Here is a 14,734-nt window from a genome sequence, read left to right on the forward strand (position 1 = left end):
CTGATCATGGGACCAGATGCCATGATCTTAGCTTTCTGAATGTTGAGTTTTAAGCCACACTTTCATCAAGAGGCTCTATAGTTCTTCACTTTCTGGCATAAGGGTGGTGTCATCTGCATATCTGAGGTTATTGATATTTCTCCCAGCAATCTTGTTTCCAGCTTGTGCTTCATCCAGCCCAGCATTTCTCATGAAGTATCCTGCATATAAGTTAAAAAAGCAGGGTGACAATATACAGCCTCGACATACTCCTTTCCCTATTTGGAGCCAGTCTGTTGTTCCATGTCCAGTTCTAACTGTTGCTTCCTGACCTGCATACAGATTTCTCAAGAAGCAGGTCAGGTGGTCTGGTATTCCCATTTCTTGAAGAACTTCCCACAGTTTGCTGTGGTCCACACAGTCAAAGGTTTTGGCATTTGTCAATAAATGACAATAAATATATAGTCAATAAAGCAGAAGTAGATATTTTTCTGGAACACTCGTGCTTTTTCAATGATCCAACGGATTTTGGCAGTTTGAGCTCTGGTTCCTCTGCCTTTTCTAAATCTAGCTTGAACATCTGGAAGTTCACTGTTCATGTACTGTTGAAGCCTGGCTTGGAGAATTTTGAGCATTCCTTTGCTAGCATGTGAGATGAGTGCAATTGTGTAGTAGTTTGAGCACTCTTTGGCATTGCCTTTCTTTGGGATTGGAATGAAAACGGACCTTTTCCAGACCTGTGGCCACTGCTGAGTTTTCCAAATTTGCTGGATTATTGAGTTCAGCACTTTCACAGCATCATCTTTCAGGATTTGAAACAGCTCAACTGGAATTCCGTCACCTCCACTAGCTTTGGTCATAGTGATGCTTCCTAAGGCCCCTTGACTTCACCTACCAGGATGTTGGGCTCTAGGTGAGTGATCACAACATCACAATTATCTGGGTCATGAAGATCTTTTTTGTATAGTTCTTCTGTGTATCCTTGCCACCTCTTCTTAATATCTTCTGCTTCTGTTAGGTCCATACGATTTCTGTCTTTCATTGAGCCCATCTTTGCATGAAATGTTCCCTTGGTATCTCTAATTTTCTTGAAAAGATCTCTAGTCTTCCCCATTCTATTGTTTTCTTCTATTTCATTGCACTGATCACTTAGGGAGGCTTTCTTATCTCTCCTTGCTATTCTTTGGAACTCTGAATTCAAATGGATAGATCTTTCCTTTTCTCCTTTGCCTTTCAGTTGTCTTCTTTTCACAACTCTTTGTAAGGCCTCCTCAGACAACCATTTTGCCTTCTTGCATTTGTTTTTCTTGGGGATGGTCTTGATCACTGCCTCCTATACAATGTCATGAACCTCCATCCATAGTTCTTCAGGCACTCAGTCTATCAGATCTAATCCCTTGTATCTATTTGTCACTTTCACTGTATAATCATAAGGGATTTAATTTAGATCATAACTGTATTGTCTAATGGTTTTCCCTACTTTCTTCAGTTTAAGAGTTGAATTTGAATTCAAATTCAAATTTCTGAATTTGCCAATAAGGAGTTCATTGTCTGAGCCACTGTCAGCTCCCAGTCTTGTTTTTTCTGACTGTGTAGTGCTTCTCCATCTTTGGCTGAAAAGAATATAATCAATCTGATTTTGGTGTTGACCATCTGGTGATAGCCATGTGTAGAGTCTTTTCTTGTATTGTTGGAAGAGTGTGTTTGCTATGGACAGTGCATTCTCTTGGCAAACTCTATCTGCCTTTGCCCTGCTTCATTCTGTACTCCAAGGCCAAATTTGCCTGTTACTCCAGGTATTTCTTGACTTCCTACTTTTGCATTCTAGTCCCCTATAATGAAAAGGATATCTTTTTTTAGTTTTGCCTTTTTTGCATTGTGAGTGGGCTTTGGAAATGACAATTTTGAACCTTTTTTTCTGTGCTAATGTTCAATGAAAAATGGTAGGCACTAGAGTGACAGCTGCACAGTGCTGGAGGGGCTCTAAGAAGATAACCTACATTCAAGGGCAGAGAAGCCCCAGCCAGATGGTAGGTGCTGAAGTGGTGGCTGCATGGTGCTGGAGAAACTGTGAGGAAATAACCAGCATCCCAGAGCAAAGAAGAAGCCCCAGCAAGATGGCAGGAGGGGTGAAATCACATTTAGAATCAAACCCCATACCCGCCAGAAATGCTCAGAGGGCTCAAACAAACCTTGTGAACCCCAGGACACAGGGACCCCACAGAGACTAAGATAGAACTGTGTTTGTGTGTCTCCTGTGGAGGTATGGGTCAGCAGTGGCCTGCTGCAGGGCCAGGGGCTCTGGGTGCAGCAGACTTGGGCATGGCATAAGCCCTTTTGGAGGAGGTCACCATTAACTGCACCATAGAGCCACCAGACCTTACACAGGACTGGGGAAACAGACTCTTGGTGGGGACAAACAGAACCTTGTGTGCACCAGAACCCAGGAGAAAGGAGCAGTGGCCCCACAAGAAACTGACCCAGACTTGCCAGTAAGTGTCCAGGAGACTCCGGTGGAGGCGTGGGTCGGTGGTGGCCTGCTGCAATGCTGGGGGCATTGAGTGTAGCAGGGCATGCACGGGACCTTTTGAAGGAAGTCACCATTATCTTAATTACCTCCACCATAGTTTGGCCCCAAGTAAATGACAGGGAGGGAACACAGCACCACTCATTAACAGAAAATTGGATTAAAGATTCACTGAGCATGGCCCCCAATTCATCAGAACAAGACCCAATTTTCCCCTCAGTCAGTCTCTCCCATCAGGAAGCTTCCATAAGCCTCTTATCCTTCTCCATCACAGGGCAGACAGACTGAAAACCACAATCATGGGAAACTAACCAATCTAATCACATGGACCGCAGCCTTGTCTAACTCAATGAAACTATGAGCCATGCTGTGTAGGGTCACCTAAGACAGACAGGTCATGGTGGAGAGTTCTGACAAAATATGGTCCACTGGAGAAGGGAATGGCAAACCACTTCAGTATTCTTGCCTTGAGAACTGCATGAACAATATGAAAAGGCAAAAAAATAAGACACTGAAAGATGAACTCCCCAGGTCAGTAGGTACCCAATATGCTATGGGAGATCAGTGGAGAAATAACTCCAGAAAGAATGAAGGGATGGAGCCAAAGCAAAAACAACACCCAGTTGTGGATGTGACTGGTGATGGAAGTAAAGTCCGATGCTATAAAGAGCAATATTGCATAGGAACCTGGTATGTTAGGTCCATGAATCAAGGCAAATTGAAAGTGGCCAAACAGGAGATAGCAAGAGTAAACATCAACATTTTAGGAATCAGCAAACTAAAATGGACTGGAATGGGTGAATTTAACTCAGATGACCATTATATCTAGTACTGCAGGCAGGAATCTCTCAGAAGAAATGGAGTAATAATCATAGTCAACAGAAGAGTCTGAAATGCAGTACTTGGATGCAATGTCAAAAATGACAGAATAATCTCTATTCATTTCAAAGGCAAACCATTCAATATCACAGTAATCCAAGTCTATGCCCCAATCAGTAATGCTGAAGAAGCTGAAGCTGAATGGTTCTAATGAAGACCTACAAGACCTTCTAGAACTAACACCCCCCAAAAAAAGTATAGCAAAGAGAAAATGCTGAAGATGGAAAACAGAGGAGCATAAATATTTAAGGAACTGTTAGAAGAAAATCTAGTGAAAAGGGCTGAGAAGAAACAAGTCAATAATTGAATAAGAACCAGGAGAGTGTGGTGTCACAAAAGACAAATTAGGGGGAAAAAAATTTCAAGATATCCTAATTTACAGAAAGAATTTAAGGTAAAGAACAGTCAAAGAATCAAGGGGCCAGAGCCACTATAGGAGATAAAGATTGAAAAAGGACTTGAGAGTTGGTGATCCTGTCTTTGACAATCCTGTAGAGCTGAATCTTGGAAATGTGTGAAGGGTACTAGATGTTGTAATAGACTGAGTAGTAACAAAGAGCTGAGACAGATTTTTTGAAAAAAGCAAAGGAAGACATAACTTTTAAGTATTTATTCAACAGTTCCTATCTTTTTTTCTCTTCACTTTCATGTAAATTTTTACTAAGTTTTAAATTCAGGACAGTGCACAAATCATGAGTATAGCTCAGTGAATATTCACAAAGTGAATACATGCATGTAAGCAACATGCAGACCAAGGAACAACCTAGCAGAAGCTCAAGGTGTCTTTTGTGTTCCCTTCTTTTTTCCACCCATCCTTCATTTCCAAGCTTAACATAATCTTGATATCTAACACATCATAATTCAGATTTATTGTCTCTGTGCTTCCCTGTCTTTTAAAGTAAAATGTGATTTTATTTAAAGTAAAAAGTAATGTCTCAGTTCAGTTCAGTTCAGTCGCTCAGTCGTGTCCAACTCTCTGCCACCCCATGAATCACAGCATGCCAGGCCTCCCTGTCCATCACCAACTCCCGGAGTTCACTCAGAGTCGTGTCCATCGAGTCAGTGATGCCATCCAGCCATCTCATCCTCGGTCGTCCCCTTCTCCTCCTGCCCCCAATCCCTCCCAGCATCAAAGTCTTCTCCAATGAGTCAACTCTTTGCATGAGGTGGCCAAAGTACTGGAGCTTCAGCTTTAGCATCATTCCTTCCAAAGAAATCCCAGGATTGATCTCCTTCAGAATCGCCTGGTTGAATCTCCTTGCAGTCCAAGGGACTCTCAAGAGTCTTCTCCAACACCACAGTTCAAAAGCATCAATTCTTCAGTGCTCAGTATATGAAGTCAAGAAAGTTGATTCCTCCAGCCAAGATTGCTTTGGTCACTCAAAGTTTTTTTGTGGTTCCATCTGAATTGTGAAAATTTTTGTTCTAGTTCTGTGAAAAATGCCATTGGTAATTTGATAGGGATTACTTTGAATCTATAGATTGCTTTTGGTAATATAGTCATTTTCACAATATTGATTCTTCCAACTAGATTGCATTCTGAATGGCTGCTGCAACCTTCATGTACAGTTCTATGTTTGGGTCCTTTGTCTCAAAAGTTAACAGTGCCCCTTCAAATAAAGACAATCCCCTTGCCATTTCCTGTGTCATGAATCTCTCGGTCCTTCAATTACTGCTTCTTCCTCTAGTGTCTCTTCATTCTTTCTGTGAGCCTCCAATTCTAACAGGTCTTCATTACAAAGCTCCTCTTGTTGCACAGCAAGGAGTTCAATGTTATAAGACTGAGTGATGTTTACCATCTTTTCACTTTGCTCCACACTCTCAATTATTTTCACTTTTGTTTCCATTATTATCGCTTGGTGCTTCTTAGCAGTACCAGTTACATCACTGCTGCTGTAAGCTCGCTTTCAGACATCCTGGGCTTGAAATAAAGATACTATACTAAGGTATTCTATACAATACTGTATAGTAAAGTCTGCAAAAGAACAACCACTTGTAGAGAATGCACATATATAACAATGTAGGCCAGACATGTGAACTAACGTACCTGATTGGACATTCAAATGCACATTCATGTCTTCGAAAGTTGGCAAATAAAAGGTTCTCATGTAGGGGACTTGCTGTATTTCTTGTGCTGTTCAGTACTGCATCCTAAAAACCTCTCAATGTCTCTCAATTCTGCAACACCTTAGCAAAACCCCAGGCTCATTTTTCTACTTTTGACTCTTTTATAGCTTTACTAAATGTAGCTGTTATTAAGAGCAAGACCCTTAAGAAAAAAAAAAAAACTTTTAAAATTCCTTAAATTATAAAGCTATATCCTAAAATCGTACAGCTCTACCTATAACTCAAACACTTATGTATTTATATTATAAAATACATTTATTTGTAGTGAAAAACGGCTGAGTGGAAATCTGATTAAAAAGCAACTATCATTGATTTTGTATGGCTCTGTTAATTGCCTGCCATTCCTTTTATGTATTTTTTATTTAATTTGATCTGATACCATTAAAATATTAACCTCAGGGAAACTTACAGGGATTCAAACATTTAAGATTAAAACCATAAGTTAAAGCTGCTTCTTTGCCCATACTCTCCACGCTTGTTTCTAACCAAAGCAAAGAGTAAATGGATTCCTTTCTTACATTTGGATAATACATTTAACTAACTTTGCCTGAACTGTATGTCTGTTATACAAAGCACCAGGATTACTTTTATGAATGAGTATAGAGATACATTTTTTTTTTTCAGTTCAGGAAAAGAATTCAAATCCTTTATTGTAATAGCTAGGTTGTATTGCTATATCAAAAGCTCATTTGTGGACATAAGGGCTTCTGTTCTCAAAAACAATGCAGAACACTGTTGTTAGAAAGTATTATCTAACTATAGCGGTCTATAAGGAGAAAAAAAAATTCAGATATAAAATACCCATAGCTCTAGGAAGAATAAATAGACTTGCAAATTTTTTATATGAAAGAATACCAAATGATGGCTTTAGATATTCTAAAGCATTTATTATTTAAATCCCACCTACTCTAGTCTGCACAGAAAACACAGATACAATTGATTATTGAAGCAAGTATAAAAGCATAAAAGCCCAAAAGCCAAGAAATGTAAAAGAGGAAAGAGAGGAGAAGCAATTTGGTTGTACCAGAAAGTCTGAACTCAGGATAACTACTGATTCAACCAAAAAATTATCTTTAACCTCCTTGATAGTAAAGCCATATATATATATATATATGAGTTGCACAGATTTCTGAATATACTAAAAAGAATTATACTAGTTAGAAAAACTTCTTCCCTGCATTAAAGTCTAAAACAAACCTGGTATATGGATGAATCTTCATACTTCACAATTATATTTTTAAGATTTTTTGATATGAACCATTTTTAAAATCTTTCTTGAATTTGTAACAGTATTGCTTCTGTTTTATGTTTCTGTATTTTTCTTTCTTTTTTTTTTCCATGAAGCATGTGGGATCTTAGTTCCCCAAACAGGGATTGAACCCACACCCCCTGCATTAGAAGGCAAAGTTTGAACCCCTGGACAGCCAGGGAAGTCACAACACAGTTATTTTTAAAAATAGACATTTCACAAAAGTTTTGAAATATTGAGTTCATTATGGGAGTTTATATTGCTCTGTGTAAAAATAAGTTGTGACATGTTCAAGGAAATTATAAACTTAAGTTTATTAATTGAATTTTCATGTCAGTATAAACAATCAACAGAATATTTTTAAACTGGTATATTTGCAAAACCTTTCTTAAAAGAGAAAAATTCAAAGGTAAGGCTATTCAAGAAGGAAAGAAGCAAAGAGTTGACATTAAAATTTGTTGATTAAAACATCCTTGTAATTTTTTGGTTCAGTTGAGTTCAGTTCAGTCACTCAGTTGTGTCCAACTCTTTGCAACCCTATGGACTGCAGCATGTCAGGCCTCTATATGCATCACCAACGCCAAGAGTTTACCCAAACTCATGCCCACTGAGTCCGTGATGCCATCCAACCATCCTATCCTCTGTCATCCCCTTCTCCTCTTGCCTTCAATCTTTCCCAGCATCAGGGTCTCTTCCAATGAGTCAGTTCTTCGCATCAGGTGGCCAAGGTATTGGAGTTTCAGCTTCAACATCAGTCCTTCCAATGAACTCTCAGGACTGATCTCCTTTAGGATGGACTGGTTGGATCTCCTTGCAGTCCAAGGGACTCTCAAAAGTCTTCTTCAATACTGCAGTTCAAAAGCATCAATTCTTCAGCACCCAGCTTTCTTCACAGTCCAACTCTCACATCCATACATGACTACTGGAAAAACCATATCCTTGAATCAGTTCAGTTCAGTCACTCAGTCGTGTCCAACTCTTTGCGACCCCATGAGCCGCAGCACGCCAGGCCTCCCTATCTATCACCAACCCCCAGAGTCCACCCAAACCCATGTTCATTGAGTGGGTGATGCTATCCAACCATCTCATCCTCTGTTGTCCCCTTCTCCTCCTGCCCTCAATCTTGTCCAGCATCAGAGTCTTTTCCAATAAGTCAGCTCTTCACATCAGGTGGCCCAAGTATTGGAGTTTCAGCTTCAACATCAGTCCCTCCAATGAACACCCAGGACTGATCTCCTTTAGGATGGACTGATTGGATCTCCTCATAGTCCAAGGGACTTTCAAGAGTCTTCTCCAACACCACAGTTCAAAAGCATCAATTCTTCTGCACTCAGCTTTCTTTATAGTCCAACTCTCACATCCATACATGACTCCTGGAAAAACCATAGCCTTGACTAGATGGACATTTGTTGGCAAGTAATGTCTCTGCTTTTTAATATCCTTCTAGGTTGGTCATAACTCTCCCTCCAAGAAGTAAGCGTCTTTTAATTTCATGGCTGCTGTCACCATCTGCAGTGATTTTGGAGCCCAGAAAAATAAAGTCAACCACTGTTTCCATTGTTTCCCCATCTATTTGCCTTGAATAGATGGACCTTTGTTAGCAAAGTAATGACTCTACTTTCTAATATGCTGTCTAGGTTGGTCATAACTCCTTCCAAGGAGTAAGCATCTTTTAATTTCATGGCTGCAGTCACCATCTGCAGTGATTTTGGAGCCCCTCAAAATAAAATTAGTCAAGTTTCCACTGCCTCCCCATCTATTTGACATGAAGTGATGGGACCAGATGCCATGATCTTTGTTTTCTGAATGTTGAGTTTTAAGCCAACTTTTTCACTCTCCTCTTTCATTTTCACCAAGAGGCTCTTTAGTTCTTTGTTTTCTGCCATAAAGGTGGTGTCATCTGCATGTCTGAGGTTATTGATATTTCCCCCACCAATCTTGATTCCAGCTTGTGCTTCATCCAGCCCAGGGTTTCTTATGATGTACTCTGTTTATAAATTAAATAAGCAGGCCTTTTCCCAATTTGGAACCAGTCTGCTGTTCCATGTCCAGTTCTAACTGTTGCTTCTTGACCTGCATATAGATTTCTCAAGAGGCAGGTCAGGTGGTCTGGTATTCCCATTTCTTCAAGAATTTGGCTTCCCTGGTGGCTCAGAGGTTAAAGCATCTGCCTCCAATGCGGGAGACCCAGGTTCGATCCCTGGGTCAGGAAGATCCCCTGGAGAAGGAATTGGCAACCCACTCCAGTACTCTTGCCTGGAGAATCCCATGGACTGAGGAGTCTGGTGGGCTGCAGTCCATGGGATCACAAAGAGTCGGACACGACTGAGTGACTTTACTTACTTATTTACTTACTTATTGTGATCCACACAGTCAAAGGCTTTACAATAGCCAATAAAGCAGAAATAGATGTTTTTCTGGAACTCTCTTGCTTTTTCGATGATCTAGCGGATGTTGGCAATCTGATCTCTGGTTCTTCTGCCTTTTCTAAATCCAGCTTGAACATCTGGAAGTTCACGGTTCACATATCATTGAAGCCTGGCTTGGAGAATTTTGAGCATTACTTCACTAGCATGTGAGAAGAGTGCAATTGTGTGATATTTTGAGCATTCTTTGGCATTGCCTTTCTTTGGGATTGGAATGAAAATGGACATTTTCCAGTCCTGTGGCCACTGCTGAGTTTTCCAAATTTGCTGGCATATTGAGTGCAGCACTTTCACAGCATCATCTTTCAGGATTTGCAACAGCTCAACTGGAATTCCATCACCTCCACTAACTAGCTTTGTTCATAGTGATGCTTCCTAAAGCCCACTTGACTGCACATTCCAGGATGTCTGGCTCTACGTTTACCTAATTATGATGCATGAAGCTGTGACCAACCTAGATGACATATTAAAAAACAAAGGCATTACTTTGCCAACAAAGGTCCATCTAGTCAAAGCTATGGTTTTTCCAGTAGACATGTATGGATGTGAGAGTTGGACTATAAAGAAAGCTGACTACCAAAGAACTGATGCTTTTGAACTGTGGTGTTGGAGAAGACTCTTGTGTATCCCTTGGACTGCAAGGAGATCCAACCAGTCAATCCTAAAGGAAATCAGTCCTGAATATGCATTGGAAGGACTGATGTTGAAGCTGAAGCTGCAATACTTTGGCCACCTGATGCAAAGAAATGACTCATTTGAAAAGACCCTGATGCTGAGAAAGATTGAAGGCAGGAGGATTAGGGGATGACAGAGGCTGAGATGGTTGAATGGCATCACCGACTTGATGGAAAGAGGCTGAGCAAGCTCCTGGAGTTGATGATGGATTGGGAAGCCTGGTGTGCTGCAGTCCATGGGTTTGCAAAGAGTTGGACATGACTGAGTGACTGAACTGAACTGTACATGAAACTGTGAATAAATCAGAAAATTATTTGAATTTGTGCTTTAGAATCTATACAGCAAAAATCGGACCCAGATTTTCTATTCAGTCTTCCCCTTTTTACGTAGCTGCTAAGCTTCTGCTAAGTCACTTCAGTCGTGTCTGACTCTGTGTGACCCCATAGACAGCAGCCCACCAGGCTCTGCTGTCCCTGGAATTCTCCAGGCAAGAACACTGGAGTGGGTTGCCATTTCCTTCTCCAATGTATGAAAGTGAAAGGTGAAAGTGAAGTCGCTCAGTTGTGCCTGACTCTTAGCAACCCCATGGACTGCAGCCTACCAGGCTCCTCCACCCATGGGATTTTCCAGGCAAGAGTACTGGAGTGGGTTGCCATTGCCTTCTCCCTTTTTACATAGAACAACCCCTTAATCTTTTCAAATATGTGATTTCCTAGTCTACAATAATTTCAAGTATTTTTATCAACACAGTAAACATTTGATATTTATAACATGAACTGAATACTAAATATTTCTTTTCAGAGAAATAGAGACACAACTCCAATTATTCAACTATCTTCTTTTATTAAACTGCTTTAGATACAATAATTTAAAAATTATTTCTGTGAGATAAATATTTTATACATTAAAGTAGATATATGAGATATAATGTTTTCTTCTTTATATATAAATAGCATTTTCATTTCCTTGTTGTCCTGTTATTTACTTATAAGTTTTCTACACTTTTCAATTTTATCATAAGCTGCTGCCATGGAATCTGACAACACAAGATCCTTAAGCCCAAAAACATTGCAGTAGAATAAGAAGTGGTGCTTATAAACTACCTAGGGTACTGCAAACTCCTGGCAATTAATTTCAATTAAGTTATTTACAAGGTGTGCCACGACTAACTTGTGCCCAGATGTTTCAGTTGGCAAAATGTGATGGCCACCAATGTAGTCAATTTCAGGAACAATCACTCATTGATGGAATTTTCACACTGAATTCACAGCACCTTCGAAACATTAGTACATGATGTCATCACCTTTTGCCTCATCATAACCATAAAAATGCCAATACGAGTTGCAACAAATTACTGCAGGCAATTGCTGAGCTCTAGAGATGCTGTAGAGAACACCTGGTCTGGCTCAGAATCTAGCAACTTTCAAAATTTCATTACCAGATGTTTGTGGAACAACTTATGCATGTATGGAAAACATACTTTTTTTTTCATTTGTATGAACGGTTACCAGATCTTTGGAAGCAGTAGAAACACGTTTCATGAAAAAACAAAGTTAACCAATAGCAATTTTTTTAGGGAAATATTTTTATTAAAATCAGCATGGTTAGTCTGAAACACTCTGACTTGAATCTGCATAACCATGTGTGTATCTAATATTTGTTTACATAATAAAACAAACCTTTACAAATTAGATAAGTGGTTAGTGGATTATATTGTCTTTTGGCAAAGCAAAAAGAATTTAGGAAAATTTCATTAATGTTTAAATAAAAATCATCAATTTATGTCTGATTTTAATATTTTTGTATTTTTAGAACAATATCCATTTAATAATTGCCCTCTTTTTCTTAAATATCCTATGCCTTCCTAGAAAAAGATAGAGACTGCTAAAATTTTTCTGTTTTGTTTACTTTTGCCACTAGTTTAAGACAATATTAACTTTCAGTGCATTTTAGGAAAATTGGAATTTGCTATTCAAATAATAAATATTCTTAGAAAAACTTTTCTGTGTCATTTCAAGATGTATTTTCCACCCATAATGAGAAGAAAAATAGAAAATCATTACTAATTTTTATGGGTACATTTATTAGAGGATTCTCATTTTTAATGCAAAGAAAGTGAAGATATTTAATGTTTTAACTGAAACACTAGTTCTGTTAAAATCAACAAGTCTCCCCTTTATTAAAGCTAAATTATTGTTCCCATCGTAATTCACTATTTTATATAAAGATCTGAAATAGAGCACATTTTCCTCCCTCTGGGCAACTGCAAGAAGTTATTAAAACTATTAACAGCTGTCTGGTAACTGTTAGATTCTCAGTGATTTCATTTAGTTCAAAAGACCTCTAAATTTATCCAGGTGTTAAATATAGTAAGTCCTGGATAAAATCAAAGGACATTCTATTAGGCATGCATTTCAAGATTTGACGAACACATTGTGTCTAGAAAGGCCAAAGTAAAAGAAAATACATTTCTGCTACTCACTAAACAGGCAGGTAAGTGAATGTCAAAAACAACAACAACGACAACAACAGAAAAGACTCCTGTCTTGTTTAAGAAGCAAACATTTCAATAAATTACTGAGAAAGGAGAATTACACACACCATTAAAACAGACCTGTTCACTATCAGGGTATAAACTGGATGAAGTGCCAGAAGCAAACATACGTTAATGGGCTGAATAGTAAATTTGAAATGAAAAACCCCGTTGCAGCTTTAACACTTAGGAGATGAATACACATCACTCTGTGCGCTGCTGTGAAGTTCACGGTGGTCCTGGGGTGCTGCCCTGATGACTTCGTTTGCCTTTCCTTCTTATAAGTCCAGGAATCCCTCCCCATCTCCCGGGAGTCATTATGAGCTGCGGGGTGGTACTGCAAGCAGGCGCCTTCCGGGCATCTCTAGGGAGGCGCAGACCAGAGATACACTGAAAGTCACTGTAGAGCCCACGTTTTCTCATTCCTTGTTTGTTGTAAGACTTGGGCCCAAGTGGGTGTGCAAGAATGCCACGTGAATATAGTCCCCTATGTTTTGTTAAGAAAATGTAAATGTCTCGCTGTTGCGTTTTTAACCCAAAATGATCCTGAAAGTTTAATTTTGACCCATAGGCAAAATAACAGAGAACTTCTTAATGCCTGTGTTAAAAATAAGCTGCAATTTGTTTTTAGTCCTTGGGACATTTTTACACTCCCATTAAATAAAAGAAATCATCACAAAGGAAATTAAACCACAAAGAAAATATGTTAAACCCATGTTTAGCATCTGACCTAAATATATAAAACAAAGAAAATACATGACTGTGGTTAGTACTTGGTCTTTAACTGGTCTATTGCATTTACAGCACGTGGTAACATGGCAACAATATGTTAAAAAGATCCATAATCTGTATTTACTCAAAACAACATATTTGGAAGAATGAAAAATTCACTGAATTATTCCAATATTTATACACTTGAAGTAAAACTTCCAGTTTTTATAAGTATCAATTGTATTGAAAAGATCAGAACTGATGATTTGGGAATTTTTACTACTTATATTTTCCGCATATAAAAATATAATTTCCAGTAAAACAGCTGAACATTCATGGGTAGTACAAGTCACCCATGTCAGCAGACCATGAAACTCGAGTCTCCATGGGCAATCCAGTCAAAATGATTCTCAGTCCAACTCTCCTAGCCCTATATTCCCCAAAGATTGAAGCAGGTAAAGGAATTCAGCAGTAGTACCCAAATGCCTTTCAGTTAGATGTTAGAGGTAATATACCACATTTATCCTCTGTTTCGTTTGATATCCATAAGCCTGTATATTAATGAAGGCAAGCGAACAAGTGCAATACTCAAAATCTTTGCTTTATCCCTAAAGGTTCATCCTGACATTGCTTGGTCTGAGACCTAGGCTTTGCCCACTGTATGACTTTATCACTTCAAATTGAACCTTTGGGATTCTAGCCATTCCAAAAATTTAGTCCAGTTGAATTTGTAGATAGTTATATAATATGTATGTATGTATGTATATATATATATAATTAAATTAGATATAGATATTACATATATTATATATATTAGACCATATGATAAAGTAGAAATTCATTGTTGTTTAGTCACCAGGTCTTGTCTGACTCTTTTGTAACACCATGGATTGTAACCCGCCAGGCTCCTCTGTTCATGGGATTTTCCAGGCAAGAATACGAAAGTGGGTAGCCATGTCCTTCTCTAGGGGATCTTCCCATCCTAGGGACTGAACCTGCATCTCCTGCATTGGCAGATAGATTCTTTACCACTGACCCACCAGGGAAGCCCCAAAGTAGAAATTATTGTTGTCCAGTTGCTCAGTCATGTCTAGCTCTTTGTGACCCCATGGACTGCAGCATACCAGGTTTCCCTGTCCATTGCTATCTTTCGGAGTTGGCTCAAACTCATGTCCATTGAGTCAATGATGCCATCCAACCATCTCATCCTCTGTCCCCAACTTTGCTCCTGCCATCAATCTTTCCCAGCATCAGGGTCTTTTCCAAATGAGTCAAGTTTGCACCATAAAGTAGAAATTACTCATTGGTAATTAAGTTATTCACATAATGAAAAGATGAACACCATATTTTTATTATTACTAGAGGTATTACACAGTAGTTATGTTTAAATTGCTCAGCAGATGCACATATTGGATTGCTAAATATCCAGTATGTTCTATATAATGTAAGCCAATCAGGTGGTTAAGAATCCTTGTCGCGCATTGGAGAGTGGTTGAAGAAATCCACTCTGGTGGGAAGGATATGCTCCTGTCTAAGACAGCACATTGGGCCTACTCCAAGGAGCTAATGTAGGAAGCGGAGCTCTGCTATCCTCTTGGCACGAATCTTACAGAAATTTATACTGTGTC

General features: G+C 39.1%; 1 non-coding gene across 1 annotated transcript; it reads left to right on the plus strand.

Annotated features, from left to right (window-relative positions):
• The first annotated feature begins 8,901 nt into the window (after positions 1 to 8,901).
• TRNAW-CCA (transfer RNA tryptophan (anticodon CCA)) lies at positions 8,902 to 8,974 on the plus strand. Its single transcript has one exon. It is a non-coding gene; the product is annotated as a tRNA-Trp (tRNA).
• Positions 8,975 to 14,734: the final 5,760 nt, after the last annotated feature.

This window comes from Budorcas taxicolor, chromosome 5, assembly GCF_023091745.1.
Source record: "Budorcas taxicolor isolate Tak-1 chromosome 5, Takin1.1, whole genome shotgun sequence".
NCBI classification, from domain to species: domain Eukaryota; kingdom Metazoa; phylum Chordata; class Mammalia; order Artiodactyla; family Bovidae; genus Budorcas; species Budorcas taxicolor.